A 15,522-nucleotide genomic window follows, 5' to 3' on the forward strand; every position below is an offset into this window, starting at 1 on the left:
GCAGAGTGTAATCGAGTGTAGCAGAGTGTAAGAGAGTGTAAGAGACAGTAGCAGAGTGTAATAGACAGTAACAGAGTGTAAGAGAGTGTTAAAGACAGTAGCAGAGTGTAAGAGACAATAGCAGAGTGTAAGATACAGTAGAAGAGTGTAAGAGACAGTAACAGAGTGTAAGAGACAGTAACAGAGTGTAAGAGAGTGTTATAGACAGTAGCAGAGTGTAAGAGACAATAGCAGAGTGTAAGAGACTGTAGCAGAGTGTAAGAGAGTGTAAGAGACAGTAGCAGAGTGTAATAGACAGTAACAGAGTGAAAGAGACAGTAGCAGAGTGAAAGAGACAGTAGCAGAGTGTAAGAGACAGTAGCAGAGTGTAAGATACAGTAGAAGAGTGTAAGAGACAGTAACAGAGTGTAAGAGACAGTAACAGAGTGTAAGAGAGTGTTATAGACAGTAGCAGAGTGTAAGAGACAATAGCAGAGTGTAAGAGACTGTAGCAGAGTGTAACAGAGTGTAAGAGAGTGTAAGAGATAGTAGCAGAGTGTAAGAGACAGTAGCAGAGTGAAAGAGACAGTAGCAGAGTGAAAGAGACAGTAGCAGAGTGTAAGAGACAGTAGCAGAGTGTAAGAGACAGTAGCAGAGTGTAAGAGAGTGTAAGAGACAGTAACAGTGTGTAAGAGGGTGTAACAGCATGTAAGAGAGTGTAAGAGAGTGTAAGAGACAGTAAAAGAGTGTAAGAGACAGTAACAGAGTGTAAGAGACAGCAGCAGAGTGTAAGAGACAGCAGCAGAGTGTAAGAGAGTGTAAGAGACAGCAGCAGAGTGTAAGAGAGTGTAAGAGACAGTAACAGAGTGTAAGAGAGTGTAACAGAGTGTAAGAGACAGTAACAGAGTGTACGAGACAGTAACAGAGTGTAAGAGACAGTAACAGAGTGTACGAGAGTGTAGTAGAGTGTAAGAGACAGTAACAGAGCATAAGAGACAGTAGAAGAGTGTCAGAGACAGAAGCAGAGTGAAAGAGAGAGTAGCAGAGTGTAAGAGACAGTAGCAGAGTGTAAGAGAGTGTAAGAGACAGTAACAGAGTGTAAGAGACAGTAACAGAGTGTAAGAGACAGCAGCAGAGTGTAAGAGAGTGTAACATAGTGTAAGAGAGTGTAAGAGACAGTAGCAGAGTGTAATAGACAGTAACAGAGTGTAAGAGAGTGTTAGACAGTAGCAGAGTGTAAGAGACAATAGCAGAGTGTAATCGAGTGTAGCAGAGTGTAAGAGAGTATAAGAGACAGTAGCAGAGTGTAATAGACAGTAACAGAGTGTAAGAGAGTGTTAAAGACAGTAGCAGAGTGTAAGAGACAATAGCAGAGTGTAAGATACAGTAGAAGAGTGTAAGAGACAGTAACAGAGTGTAAGAGACAGTAACAGAGTGTAAGAGAGTGTTATAGACAGTAGCAGAGTGTAAGAGACAATAGCAGAGTGTAAGAGACAGTAGCAGAGTGTAATAGACTGTAGCAGAGTGTAACAGAGTGTAAGAGAGTGTAAGAGACAGTAGCAGAGTGTAAGAGACAGTAGCAGAGTGTAAGAGAGTGTAAGAGACAGTAACAGAGTGTAAGAGAGTGTAACAGCGTGTAAGAGAGTGTAACAGAGTGTAAGAGACAGTAACAGAGTGTAGGAGAGTGTAAGAGACAGTAACGGAGTGTAAGAGACAGTAACAGAGTGTAAGAGACAGCAGCAGAGTTTAAGAGAGTGTAAAATAGTGTAAGAGAGTGTAAGAGACAGTAGCAGAGTGTAATGGACAGTAACAGAGTGTAATAGAGTGTAAGAGACAGTAGCAGAGTGTAAGAGACAATAGCAGAGTGTAAGAGACAGTAGCAGAGTGTAAGAGAGTGTTATAGACAGTAGCAGAGTGCAAGAGACAATAGCAGAGTGTAAGAGACAGTAGCAGAGTGTAATAGACTGTAGCAGAGTGTAACATAGTGTAAGAGAGTGTAAGAGACAGTAGCAGAGTGTAATAGACAGTAACAGAGTGTAAGAGAGTGTTATAGACAGTAGCAGAGTTTAAGAGACAGTAACAGAGTGTAAGAGACAGTAACAGAGTGTAAGAGGGTGTAAGAGACAGTAGCAGAGTGTAGGAGAGTGTAAGAGAGTGTAAGAGACAGTAACAGAGTGTAAGAGACAGTAACAGAGTGTAAGAGACAGCAGCAGAGTGTAAGAGAGTGTAACAGAGTGTAAGAGACAGTAACAGAGCGTAAGAGACAGTAGCAGAGTGTAAGAGACAGAAGCAGAGTGAAAGAGAGAGTAGCAGAGTGTAAGAGACAGTAGCAGAGAGTAAGAGACAGTAGCAGAGTGTAAGAGAGTGTAATAGACAGTAACAGAGTGTAAGAGAGTGTAACAGCATGTAAGAGAGTGTAACAGAGTGTAAGAGAGTGTAAGAGACAGTAACAGAGTGTAAGAGACAGTAACAGAGTGTAAGAGACAGCAGCAGAGTGTAAGAGTGTGTAACATAGTGTAAGAGAGTGAAAGAGACAGTAGCAGAGTGTAATGGACAGTAACAGAGTGTAATAGAGTGTAAGAGACAGTAGCAGAGTGTAAGAGACAATAGCAGAGTGTAAGAGACAGTAGCAGAGTGTAATAGACTGTAGCAGAGTGTAACAGAGTGTAAGAGAGTGTAAGAGACAATAGCAGAGTGTAATAGACAGTAGCAGAGTGCAAGAGACAATAGCAGAGTGTAAGAGACAGTAGCAGAGTGTAATAGACAGTAACAGAGTGTAAGAGACAGTAACAGAGTGTAAGAGACAGCAGCAGAGTGTAAGAGTGTAAGAGACAGTAACAGAGTGTAAGAGAGTGTAACAGAGTGTAAGAGACAGTAACAGAGTGTACGAGACAGTAACAGAGTGTACGAGACAGTAACAGAGTGTAAGAGACAGTAACAGAGTATACGAGAGTGTAGTAGAGTGTAAGAGACAGTAACAGAGCGTAAGAGACAGTAGCAGTGTGTAAGAGACAGAAGCAAAGTGAAAGAGAGAGTAGCAGAGTGTAAGAGACAGTAGCAGAGTGTAAGAGACAGTAGCAGAGTGTAAGAGTGTAAGAGACAGTAACAGAGTGTAAGAGAGTGTAACAGCGTGTAAGAGAGTGTAACAGAGTGTAAGAGACAGTAAGAGAGTGTAACAGAGTGTAAGAGACAGTAACAGAGTGTAGGAGAGTGTAAGAGACAGTAACGGAGTGTAAGAGACAGTAACAGAGTGTAAGAGACAGCAGCAGAGTGTAATAGACAGTAACAGAGTGTAATAGAGTGTAAGAGACAGTAGCAGAGTGTAATAGACAGTAACAGAGTGTAATAGAGTGTAAGAGACAGTAGCAGAGTGTAAGAGACAGTAGCAGAGTGTAATAGACTGTAGCAGAGTGTAACAGAGTGTAAGAGAGTGTAAGAGACAATAGCAGAGTGTAATAGACAGTAACAGAGTGTAAGAGAGTGTTATAGACAGTAGCAGAGTGCAAGAGACAATAGCAGAGTGTAAGAGACAGTAGCAGAGTGTAATAGACTGTAACAGAGTGTAACAGAGTGTAAGAGAGTGTAAGAGACAGTAGCGGAGTGTAATAGACAGTAACAGAGTGTAAGAGAGTGTTATAGAGAGTAGCAGAGTGTTATAGACAATAGCAGAGTGTAAGAGACAGTAGCAGAGTGTAATAGACAGCAGCAGAGTGTAAGAGACAGTAGCAGAGTGTAATAGACAGTAACAGAGTGTAAGAGAGTGTTATAGACAGTATCAGAGTGTAAGAGACAATAGCAGAGTGTAAGAGACAGTAGCAGAGTGTAATAGACTGTAGCAGAGTGTAACATAGTGTAAGAGAGTGTAAGAGACAGTAGCAGAGTGTAATAGACAGTAACAGAGTGTAAGAGAGTGTTATAGACAGTAGCAGAGTGTAAGAGAGTGTGAGAGACAGTTACAGAGTGTAAGAGAGTGTAACAGAGTGTAAGAGAGTGTAAGAGACAGTAACATAGTGTAGGAGAGTGTAAGAGACAGTAACAGAGTGTAAGAGACAGTAACAGAGTGTAAGAGGGTGTAAGAGACAGTAGCAGCGTGTAGGAGAGTGTAAGAGAGTGTAAGAGACAGTAAGAGTGTAAGAGACAGTAACAGAGTGTAAGAGACAGCAGCAGAGTGTAAGAGAGTGTAACAGAGTGTAAGAGACAGTAACAGAGCGTAAGAGACAGTAGCAGAGTGTAAGAGACAGAAGCAGAGTGAAAGAGAGAGTAGCAGAGTGTAAGAGACAGTAGCAGAGTGTAAGAGACAGTAGCAGAGTGTAAGAGAGTGTAAGAGACAGTAACAGAGTGTAAGAGAGTGTAACAGCATGTAAGAGAGTGTAACAGAGTGTAAGAGAGTGTAAGAGACAGTAACAGAGTGTAGTAGAGTGTAAGAGACAGTAACAGAGTGTAAGAGACAGTAACAGAGTGTAAGAGACAGCAGCAGAGTGTAAGAGAGTGTAACATAGTGTAAGAGAGTGAAAGAGACAGTAGCAGAGTGTAATAGACAGTAACAGAGTGTAAGAGAGTGTTATAGACAGTAGCAGAGTGTAAGAGACAATAGCAGAGTGTAAGATACAGTAGCAAAGTGTAAGAGACAGTAACAGAGTGTAAGAGACAGTAGCAGAGTGAAAGAGGCAGTAGTAGAGTGTAGTAGAGTGTACCAGAGTGTCACATGGGATATACCATCCTCTAGGATCACATAGTCCTGAATGATCTCAGTATACTGTGAACGTTTTTGGGGATCTCTTCGCGTAGACATCGTAAACCTGTGTAAGAGACAGTAAAAGAGTATATGAGACAGTAGCGGAGTGTAAGAGAGTGTGACAGAGCATAGGAGACAGTGACAGAGTATAGGAGACGGTAACAGAGTGTAAGAGAGTGTAAGAGACAGTAACAGAGTGTAAGAGACAGTAACAGAGTGTAAGAGACAGCAGCAGAGTGTAAGAGAGTGTAACATAGTGTAAGAGAGTGAAAGAGACAGTAGCAGAGTGTAATAGACAGTAACAGAGTGTAGGAGAGTGTAACAGCGTGTAAGAGAGTGTAACAGAGTGTAAGAGAGTGTAAGAGACAGTAACAGAGTGTAGGAGAGTGTAAGAGACAGTAACAGAGTGTAAGAGACAGTAACAGAGTGTAAGAGACAGCAGCAGAGTGTAAGAGAGTGTAACATAGTGTAAGAGAGTGAAAGAGACAGTAGCAGAGTGTAATAGACAGTAACAGAGTGTAGGAGAGTGTCAGAGACAGTAACAGAGTGTAAGAGTCAGCAGCAGAGTGTAAGAGAGTGTAACATAGTGTAAGAGAGTGTAAGAGACAGTAGCAGAGTGTAATAGACAGTAACAGAGTGTAAGAGAGTGTTATAGACAGTAGCAGAGTGTAAGAGACAATAGCAGAGTGTAAGATACAGTAGCAGAGTGTAAGAGACAGTAACAGAGTGTAAAAAGACAGTAACAGAGTATAAGAGACAGTAGCAGAGTGAAAGAGACAGTAGTAGAGTGTAGTAGAGTGTAAGAGAGTGTCACATGGCATATACCTGTGACAGGGCCAGGCTAGCTGGCTCATGTGTCATATGAAGTTTAGCCGGGTCACGGAGCACTTTTGTGTCCGGTTCTGTATACTGTGACCCGGTAATATATTATATTGTGTTTATTGTGTAACCGGCCCAGAGACTGATGTGGATTCAGCCCCAGCCTTCAAAGAGACGATCCTATAATCTGGCTGGGGCTCTTAATCAGCCAGCACAGCCCTGTCTGCCCAGACGGCCCCCGCACTACAGGGGGGATAACACAGGTGGGGGAACCCATTGTATTCTGTAATCCCCTCACCTGATACATCCCCTGTATACTGATGGGATTTGTGATGGGATGTGAGTGATGGGATTGGGGGTTGGGTTCGGTACACATTGCATTGAGATTGTATATAAGTTATGTGTGTTTGTAATAAAGAGAGTTCGTCTTGGTTTACTACGAATGGTGGTCTGGATGATCCGTGGATAGCTGAGTGCTATCCGTATGAGGGACCGACTGGTGATTCCTCAGCCCTCAAACAGGGGTACCCAGCCTTGGGTACGGTGACCCTGTAACATTGGTTGGCAGCGGTGGGAAGAATCCCACGATTTGGGTGAAATCCAAACCACCAACTGGGATTGCAGACGAGAGACACCAAGAGAGCTCCTGGAGGTTTGTAGCAAAGGAAAGGCTACTCTGATTGCGGACTGCAGAGAGATGGACCGGCACCAGGATGCCCCAGAGGAGAGCCTCGGACTGAGTGCTCTACAAAAGAACATTCTATGGCACCTATCCCTGTACCCAGGAGGGGCTACATCGGAGCAAGTGACGGCGGTGATTAAAATGTGTCACCAGGAACTGAGCCAGAGTGGGTCTGTATCTCCCAGACTAGGGGAACAGACCACCAAAATATCATACCAGGATATCCAACCCTTCCGAGAACCAGAGGGTGAGACAGACTGGGTTACAGCCGAGGTGTGTGAGCTGGAACACCAGCAGAGGCAGTTAGAGTCTGCGCCTGCAGACTGGAGGGATGATTTCTCCCATCCCCACTTTGAAACGTACTGGGCACAGTACTGGACAATGTGGGATCTACGAGTTCCACTCCTGGGGGACAACCCGTTGCCGGAGTGGGAAGACGAATTGAGGGGTCTCATATATGCAGAGCTCGACCTCCAGAGCCGCTACCAGGGATTCTCCCAGCAGTTAGCAGGTGAAGACCACAGCGACCCTCTGATGCTGTATAGCCCCGTCGACCCAGGACTGATATATGATGCCTTCCAATTTGACTCGTCCTTCGGAAGCCCCTGCCAGTACCGCAGGGATACAATCTGGGACAACCGTGCAGAAGTCCTGGTTTATGCTATTCCCCCCGAGCTGGAGGCTGTTATGGATTGCCTGGTCCAAGAGGAATGGCAGCTCGAGAGGGACTATAAAGAATTGCTGCGGAGAGTGGAGCTCCAGGAGTTACAAGGAGACTGGGAGCATGGTACTACAAGTTGCGGGAGTGGGACCGAGGTCCTCTCCACCTACTCCTCGGCCCCTGCCCTGGCGAGAAGAACTGAGGTCCTCGCCAGCAAAAAGAAGCGGAGGAGGAAGCCAAAAGCTCCGACCCAAGTCCTCACCAACAACCCTGGCTGCTATACCACGGCAGAAGAGATGACTGTCCCCACCTCCCGAGTAAGTGGCACAATCCCCCTCACCAAACCCCTAGCTATGCTCGTAGAAGCCAGGGCCCCAGATTGTCCCCCTGATTTCCCGAGTGTCCTGGGAGAAGCCCGGGTCACTGCCCCAGAGGTTCCCACTGAAGTCCCCGGTGACCCGGTAGAGGCACCTTTCCCCGACCTAGTGAGGACGCCAGAGGGGCTGCCGAGTTCCCTGGGTCCTCTCAGTAGCCTGGCGCAGGCCCTGGTTCCTATCCCTGTGTTCTCCGAAGTGATCCCTGGTTCCCCAAGTGTCCTCCTAGAAGCCCAGGTCACTGTCCCAGAGTGTTCCTCTGACTCTCCCCGTGCCCAGGCAGAGGCATCTGTCCCAGAGAGGAAGATCGAGGGTCTGCTTAACCCTCCCGGTGGTCCAGTATTGGCACCTGTCCCTGCCCCGGAGTATTCCCCTGGGTCCCCTGAGTACCCCGCAGAGCTGCTTAGCTCGCCCAATAACCCTGTAAGGGCACCTGTTCCTGTCCCAGAGTGTCCCCTAGGTCACTCCAGTGTCCCGGTAGAGGCCTCGCTTACTACCTCTACGTGTTTCCCTGGTTCCCCGAGTGCCCCCGGCCCGATCAGCAGGGCTTTCCTTCCATGCAACCGCCCTGGCCTGGCAGCTGCCCCAGACTCAGTTCCCAAGACTAGGGAGCAAGAGTCTCCACGTGCCCCTGTTACCCCGGTGAGGGGGATAGCCATGTGCCCCCGGCTGAGCTGGGACCGTCCTCCAATTCAAAGAGGACTACTGACTATCCTTTTGGGCAACCAGGGCCCTGGCCCACCTTCTCTGGATGCTTCTGACAAAGGGCGCCATGAACTAAGGCCTGCACCTGTGAACTTTGTCCACTCGGACAGCCTGCAGCAGACCCGTGTGGATCTGCCTGGTCTGCCGGACCGTTGGTCAAGGGGGAGATCTGTGACAGGGCCAGGCTAGCTGGCTCATGTGTCATATGAAGTTTAGCCGGGTCACGGAGCACTTTTGTGTCCGGTTCTGTATACTGTGACCCGGTAATATATTATATTGTGTTTATTGTGTAACCGGCCCAGAGACTGATGTGGATTCAGCCCCAGCCTTCAAAGAGACGATCCTATAATCTGGCTGGGGCTCTTAATCAGCCAGCACAGCCCTGTCTGCCCAGACGGCCCCCGCACTACAGGGGGGATAACACAGGTGGGGGAACCCATTGTATTCTGTAATCCCCTCACCTGATACATCCCCTGTATACTGATGGGATTTGTGATGGGATGTGAGTGATGGGATTGGGGGTTGGGTTCGGTACACATTGCATTGAGATTGTATATAAGTTATGTGTGTTTGTAATAAAGAGAGTTCTTCTTGGTTTACTACGAATGGTGGTCTGGATGATCCGTGGATAGCTGAGTGCTATCCGTATGAGGGACCGACTGGTGATTCCTCAGCCCTCAAACAGGGGTACCCAGCCTTGGGTACGGTGACCCTGTAACAATACCGTCCTCTAGGATCACATAGTCCTGAATGATCTCAGTATACTGTGAACGTCTTTGGGGATCTCTTCGCGTAGACCTCGTAAACCTGTGTAAGAGACAGTAAAAGAGTATATGAGACAGTAGTGGAGTGTAAGAAAGTGTAACAGAGTATAGGAGACAGTAACAGAGTATAGGAGACAGTAACAGAGTGTAAGAGAATGTAAGAGACAGTAACAGAGTGTAAGAGAGTGTAACAGAGTGTAAGAGACAGCAACAGAGTGTAAGAAGGTGTAAGAGACAGTAGCAGAGTGTAGGAGAGTGTAAGAGAGTGTAAGAGACAGTAACAGAGTATATGAGAAAGCAGCAGAGTGTAAGAGAGTGTAACAGAGTATAGGAGACAGTAACAGAGTATAGGAGACAGTAACAGAGTGTAAGAGACAGTAACAGAGTGTACGAGACAGTAACAGAGTGTACGAGACAGTAACAGAGTGTAAGATACAGTAACAGAGTGTATGACAGTGTAGTAGAGTGTAAGAGACAGTAACAGATCGTAAGAGATAGTAGCAGAGTGTAAGAGACAGTAGCCGAGTGAAAGAGACAGTAACAGAGTGTAAGAGAGTGTAAGAGACAGTAACAGTGTGTAAGAGGGTGTAACAGCGTGTAAGAGAGTGTAACAGCGTGTAAGAGAGTGTAACAGAGCGTAAGAGAGTGTAAGCGACAGTAGCAGAGTGTAGGAGAGTGTAAGAGAGTATAAGAGAGTGTAAGAGACAGTAACAGAGTGTAAGAGACAGTAACAGAATATAAGAGACAGTAGCAGAGTGAAAGAGACAGTAGCAGAGTGTAAGAGACAGTAGCAGAGTGTAAGAGACAGTAGCAGAGTGTAAGAGAGTGTAAGAGACAGTAACAGAGTGTAAGAGAGTGTAACAGCATGTAAGAGAGTGTAACAGAGTGTAAGAGAGTGTAAGAGACAGTAACAGAGTGTAGTAGAGTGTAAGAGACAGTAACAGAGTGTAAGAGACAGTAACAGAGTGTAAGAGACAGCAGCAGAGTGTAAGAGAGTGTAACATAGTGTAAGAGAGTGAAAGAGACAGTAGCAGAGTGTAATAGACAGTAACAGAGTGTAAGAGAGTGTTATAGACAGTAGCAGAGTGTAAGAGACAATAGCAGAGTGTAAGATACAGTAGCAAAGTGTAAGAGACAGTAACAGAGTGTAAGAGACAGTAGCAGAGTGAAAGAGGCAGTAGTAGAGTGTAGTAGAGTGTACCAGAGTGTCACATGGCATATACCGTCCTCTAGGATCACATAGTCCTGAATGATCTCAGTATACTGTGAACGTCTTTGGGGATCTCTTCGCGTAGACATCGTAAACCTGTGTAAGAGACAGTAAAAGAGTATATGAGACAGTAGCGGAGTGTAAGAGAGTGTGACAGAGCATAGGAGACGGTAACAGAGTGTAAGAGAGTGTAAGAGACAGTAACAGAGTGTAAGAGACAGTAACAGAGTGTAAGAGACAGCAGCAGAGTGTAAGAGAGTGTAACATAGTGTAAGAGAGTGAAAGAGACAGTAGCAGAGTGTAATAGACAGTAACAGAGTGTAGGAGAGTGTAACAGCGTGTAAGAGAGTGTAACAGAGTGTAAGAGAGTGTAAGAGACAGTAACAGAGTGTAGGAGAGTGTAAGAGACAGTAACAGAGTGTAAGAGACAGTAACAGAGTGTAAGAGAAAGTAACAGAGTGTAAGAGACAGCAGCAGAGTGTAAGAGAGTGTAACATAGTGTAAGAGAGTGAAAGAGACAGTAGCAGAGTGTAATAGACAGTAACAGAGTGTAGGAGGGTGTCAGAGACAGTAACAGAGTGTAAGAGTCAGCAGCAGAGTGTAAGAGAGTGTAACATAGTGTAAGAGAGTGTAAGAGACAGTAGCAGAGTGTAATAGACAGTAACAGAGTGTAAGAGAGTGTTATAGACAGTAGCAGAGTGTAAGAGACAATAGCAGAGTGTAAGATACAGTAGCAGAGTGTAAGAGACAGTAACAGAGTGTAAAAGACAGTAACAGAGTGTAAGAGACAGTAGCAGAGTGAAAGAGACAGTAGTAGAGTGTAGTGGAGTGTAAGAGAGTGTCACATGGCATATACCGTCCTCTAGGATCACATAGTCATGAATGATCTCAGTATACTGTGAACGTCTTTGGGGATCTCTTCGCGTAGACCTCGTAAACCTGTGTAAGAGACAGTAAAAGAGTATATGAGACAGTAGTGGAGTGTAAGAAAGTGTAACAGAGTATAGGAGACAGTAACAGAGTGTAAGAGAGTGTAAGAGACAGTTACAGAGTGTAAGAGAGTGTAACAGAGAGTAAGAGACAGTAACAGAGTGTAAGAGACAGCAGCAGAGTGTAAGAGAGTGTAAGAGACAGTAGCAGAGTGTAATAGACAGTAACAGAGTGTAAGAGAGTGTTATAGACAGTAGCAGAGTGTTATAGACAATAGCAGAGTGTAAGAGACAGTAGCAGAGTGTAATAGACAGCAGCAGAGTGTAAGAGAGTGTAAGAGACAGTAGCAGAGTGTAATAGACAGTAACAGAGTGTAAGAGAGTGTTATAGACAGTAGCAGAGTGTAAGAGACAATAGCAGAGTGTAAGAGACAGTAGCAGAGTGTAATAGACTGTAGCAGAGTGTAACATAGTGTTAGAGAGTGTAAGAGACAGTAGCAGAGTGTAATAGACAGTAACAGAGTGTAAGAGAGTGTTATAGACAGTAGCAGAGTTTAAGAGACAGTAACAGAGTGTAAGAGACAGTAACAGAGTGTAAGAGGGTGTAAGAGACAGTAGCAGAGTGTAGGAGAGTGTAAGAGAGTGTAAGAGAGTGTAAGAGACAGTAACAGAGTGTAAGAGACAGTAACAGAGTGTAAGAGACAGCAGCAGAGTGTAAGAGAGTGTAACAGAGTATAGGAGACAGTAACAGAGTATAGGAGACAGTAACAGAGTGTAAGAGAGTGTAAGAGACAGTTACAGAGTGTAAGAGAGTGTAACATAGTGTAAGAGACAGTAACAGAGTGTAAGAGACAGCAGAAGAGTGTAAGAGAGTTGAAGAGACAGTCGCAGAGTGTAATAGACAGTAACAGAGTGTAAGAGAGTGTTATAGACAGTAGCAGAGTGTAAGAGACAATAGCAGAGTGTAATAGACTGGAGCAGAGTGTAACATAGTGTAAGAGAGTGTAAGAGACTGTAGCAGAGTGTAATAGACAGTAACAGAGTGTAAGAGAGTGTTATAGACAGTAGCAGAGTGTAAGAGACAATAGCAGAGTGTAAGAGACAGTAGCAGAGTGTAATAGACAGCAGCAGAGTGTAAGAGAGTGTAAGAGACAGTAGCAGAGTGTAATAGACAGTAACAGAGTGTAAGAGAGTGTTATAGACAGTATCAGAGTGTAAGAGACAATAGCAGAGTGTAAGAGACAGTAGCAGAGTGTAATAGACTGTAGCAGAGTGTAACATAGTGTAAGAGAGTGTAAGAGACAGTAGCAGAGTGTAATAGACAGTAACAGAGTGTAAGAGAGTGTTATAGACAGTAGCAGAGTGTAAGAGAGTGTAAGAGACAGTTACAGAGTGTAACAGAGTGTAAGAGAGTGTAAGAGACAGTAACATAGTGTAGGAGAGTGTAAGAGACAGTAACAGAGTGTAAGAGACAGTAACAGAGTGTAAGAGGGTGTAAGAGACAGTAGCAGAGTGTAGGAGAGTGTAAGAGAGTGTAAGAGACAGTAAGTAGTAGTGTAAGAGACAGTAACAGAGTGTAAGAGACAGCAGCAGAGTGTAAGAGAGTGTAACATTGTGTAAGAGAGTGAAAGAGACAGTAGCAGAGTGTAATAGACAGTAACAGAGTGTAAGAGAGTGTTATAGACAGTAGCAGAGTGTAAGAGACAATAGCAGAGTGTAAGATACAGTAGCAAAGTGTAAGAGACAGTAACAGAGTGTAAGAGACAGTAGCAGAGTGAAAGAGGCAGTAGTAGAGTGTACCAGAGTGTCACATGGCATATACCGTCCTCTAGGATCACATAGTCCTGAATGATCTCAGTATACTGTGAACGTCTTTGGGGATCTCTTCGCGTAGACATCGTAAGAGTGTAAGAGACAGTAACAGAGTGTAAGAGACAGCAGCAGAGTGTAAGAGAGTGTAACAGAGTGTAAGAGACAGTAACAGAGCGTAAGAGACAGTAGCAGAGTGTAAGAGACAGAAGCAGAATGAAAGAGAGAGTAGCAGAGTGTAAGAGACAGTAGCAGAGTGTAAGAGACAGTAGCAGAGTGTAAGAGAGTGTAAGAGACAGTAACAGAGTGTAAGAGAGTGTAACAGCATGTAAGAGAGTGTAACAGAGTGTAAGAGAGTGAAAGAGACAGTAGCAGAGTGTAGTAGAGTGTAAGAGACAGTAACAGAGTGTAAGAGACAGTAACAGAGTGTAAGAGACAGCAGCAGAGTGTAAGAGAGTGTAACATTGTGTAAGAGAGTGAAAGAGACAGTAGCAGAGTGTAATAGACAGTAACAGAGTGTAAGAGAGTGTTATAGACAGTAGCAGAGTGTAAGAGAGAATAGCAGAGTGTAAGATACAGTAGCAAAGTGTAAGAGACAGTAACAGAGTGTAAGAGACAGTAGCAGAGTGAAAGAGGCAGTAGTAGAGTGTACCAGAGTGGCACATGGCATATACCGTCCTCTAGGATCACATAGTCCTGAATGATCTCAGTATACTGTGAACGTCTTTGGGGATCTCTTCGCGTAGACATCGTAAACCTGTGTAAGAGACAGTAAAAGAGTATATGAGACAGTAGCGGAGTGTAAGAGAGTGTGACAGAGCATAGGAGACAGTAACAGAGTATAGGAGACGGTAACAGAGTGTAAGAGAGTGTAAGAGACAGTAACAGAGTGTAAGAGACAGTAACAGAGTGTAAGAGACAGCAGCAGAGTGTAAGAGAGTGTAACATAGTGTAAGAGAGTGAAAGAGACAGTAGCAGAGTGTAATAGACAGTAGGAGAGTGTAACAGCGTGTAAGAGAGTGTAACAGAGTGTAAGAGACAGTAACAGAGTGTAAGAGACAGTAACAGAGTGTAAGAGACAGCAGCATAGTGTAAGAGAGTGTAACATAGTGTAAGAGAGTGAAAGAGACAGTAGCAGAGTGTAATAGACAGTAACAGAGTGTAGGAGAGTGTCAGAGACAGTAACAGAGTGTAAGAGTCAGCAGCAGAGTGTAAGAGAGTGTAACATAGTGTAGGAGAGTGTAAGAGACAGTAACAGAGTGTAAGAGACAGTAACAGAGTGTAAGAGACAGTAACAGAGTGTAAGAGACAGCAGCAGAGTGTAAGAGAGTGTAACATAGTGTAAGAGAGTGAAAGAGACAGTAGCAGAGTGTAATAGACAGTAACAGAGTGTAGGAGAGTGTCAGAGACAGTAACAGAGTGTAAGAGTCAGCAGCAGAGTGTAAGAGAGTGTAACATAGTGTAAGAGAGTGTAAGAGACAGTAGCAGAGTGTAATAGACAGTAACAGAGTGTAAGAGAGTGTTATAGACAGTAGCAGAGTGTAAGAGACAATAGCAGAGTGTAAGATACAGTAGCAGAGTGTAAGAGACAGTAACAGAGTGTAAAAGACAGTAACAGAGTGTAAGAGACAGTAGCAGAGTGAAAGAGACAGTAGTAGAGTGTAGTAGAGTGTAAGAGAGTGTCACATGGCATATACCGTCCTCTAGGATCACATAGTCCTGAATGATCTCAGTATACTGTGAACGTCTTTGGGGATCTCTTCGCGTAGACCTCGTAAACCTGTGTAAGAGACAGTAAAAGAGTATATGAGACAGTAGTGGAGTGTAAGAAAGTGTAACAGAGTATAGGAGACAGTAACAGAGTGTAAGAGAGTGTAAGAGACAGTTACAGAGTGTAAGAGAGTGTAAGAGAGTGTAACAGAGTGTAAGAGACAGTAACAGAGTGTAAGAGACAGCAGCAGAGTGTAAGAGAGTGTAAGAGACAGTAGCAGAGTGTAATAGACAGTAACAGAGTGTAATAGACAGCAGCAGAGTGTAAGAGAGTGTAAGAGACAGTAGCAGAGTGTAATAGACAGTAACAGAGTGTAAGAGAGTGTTATAGACAGTAGCAGAGTGTAAGAGACAATAGCAGAGTGTAAGAGACAGTAGCAGAGTGTAATAGACTGTAGCAGAGTGTAACATAGTGTAAGAGAGTGTAAGAGACAGTAGCAGAGTGTAATAGACAGTAACAGAGTGTAAGAGAGTGTTATAGACAGTAGCAGAGTTTAAGAGACAGTAACAGAGTGTAAGAGACAGTAACAGAGTGTAAGAGGGTGTAAGAGACAGTAGCAGAGTGTAGGAGAGTGTAAGAGAGTGTAAGAGAGTGTAAGAGACAGTAACAGAGTGTAAGAGACAGCAGCAGAGTGTAAGAGAGTGTAACAGAGTATAGGAGACAGTAACAGAGTATAGGAGACAGTAACAGAGTGTAAGAGAGTGTAAGAGACAGTTACAGAGTGTAAGAGAGTGTAACATAGTGTAAGAGACAGTAACAGAGTGTAAGAGACAGCAGAAGAGTGTAAGAGAGTTGAAGAGACAGTCGCAGAGTGTAATAGACAGTAACAGAGTGTAAGAGAGTGTTATAGACAGTAGCAGAGTGTAAGAGACAATAGCAGAGTGTAATAGACTGGAGCAGAGTGTAACATAGTGTAAGAGAGTGTAAGAGACTGTAGCAGAGTGTAATAGACAGTAACAGAGTGTAAGAGAGTGTTATAGACAGTAGCAGAGTGTAAGAGACAATAGCAGAGTGTAAGAGACAGTAGCAGAGTGTAATAGACAGCAGCAGAGTGTAAGAGAGTGTAAGAGACAGTTACAGAGTG

The sequence above is a fragment of the Sceloporus occidentalis genome, unplaced genomic scaffold, assembly GCF_023333645.1.
Source record: "Sceloporus occidentalis isolate IW3139 unplaced genomic scaffold, rSceOcc1.0.p SCAF_29, whole genome shotgun sequence".
NCBI classification, from domain to species: Eukaryota; Metazoa; Chordata; class Lepidosauria; order Squamata; family Phrynosomatidae; genus Sceloporus; species Sceloporus occidentalis.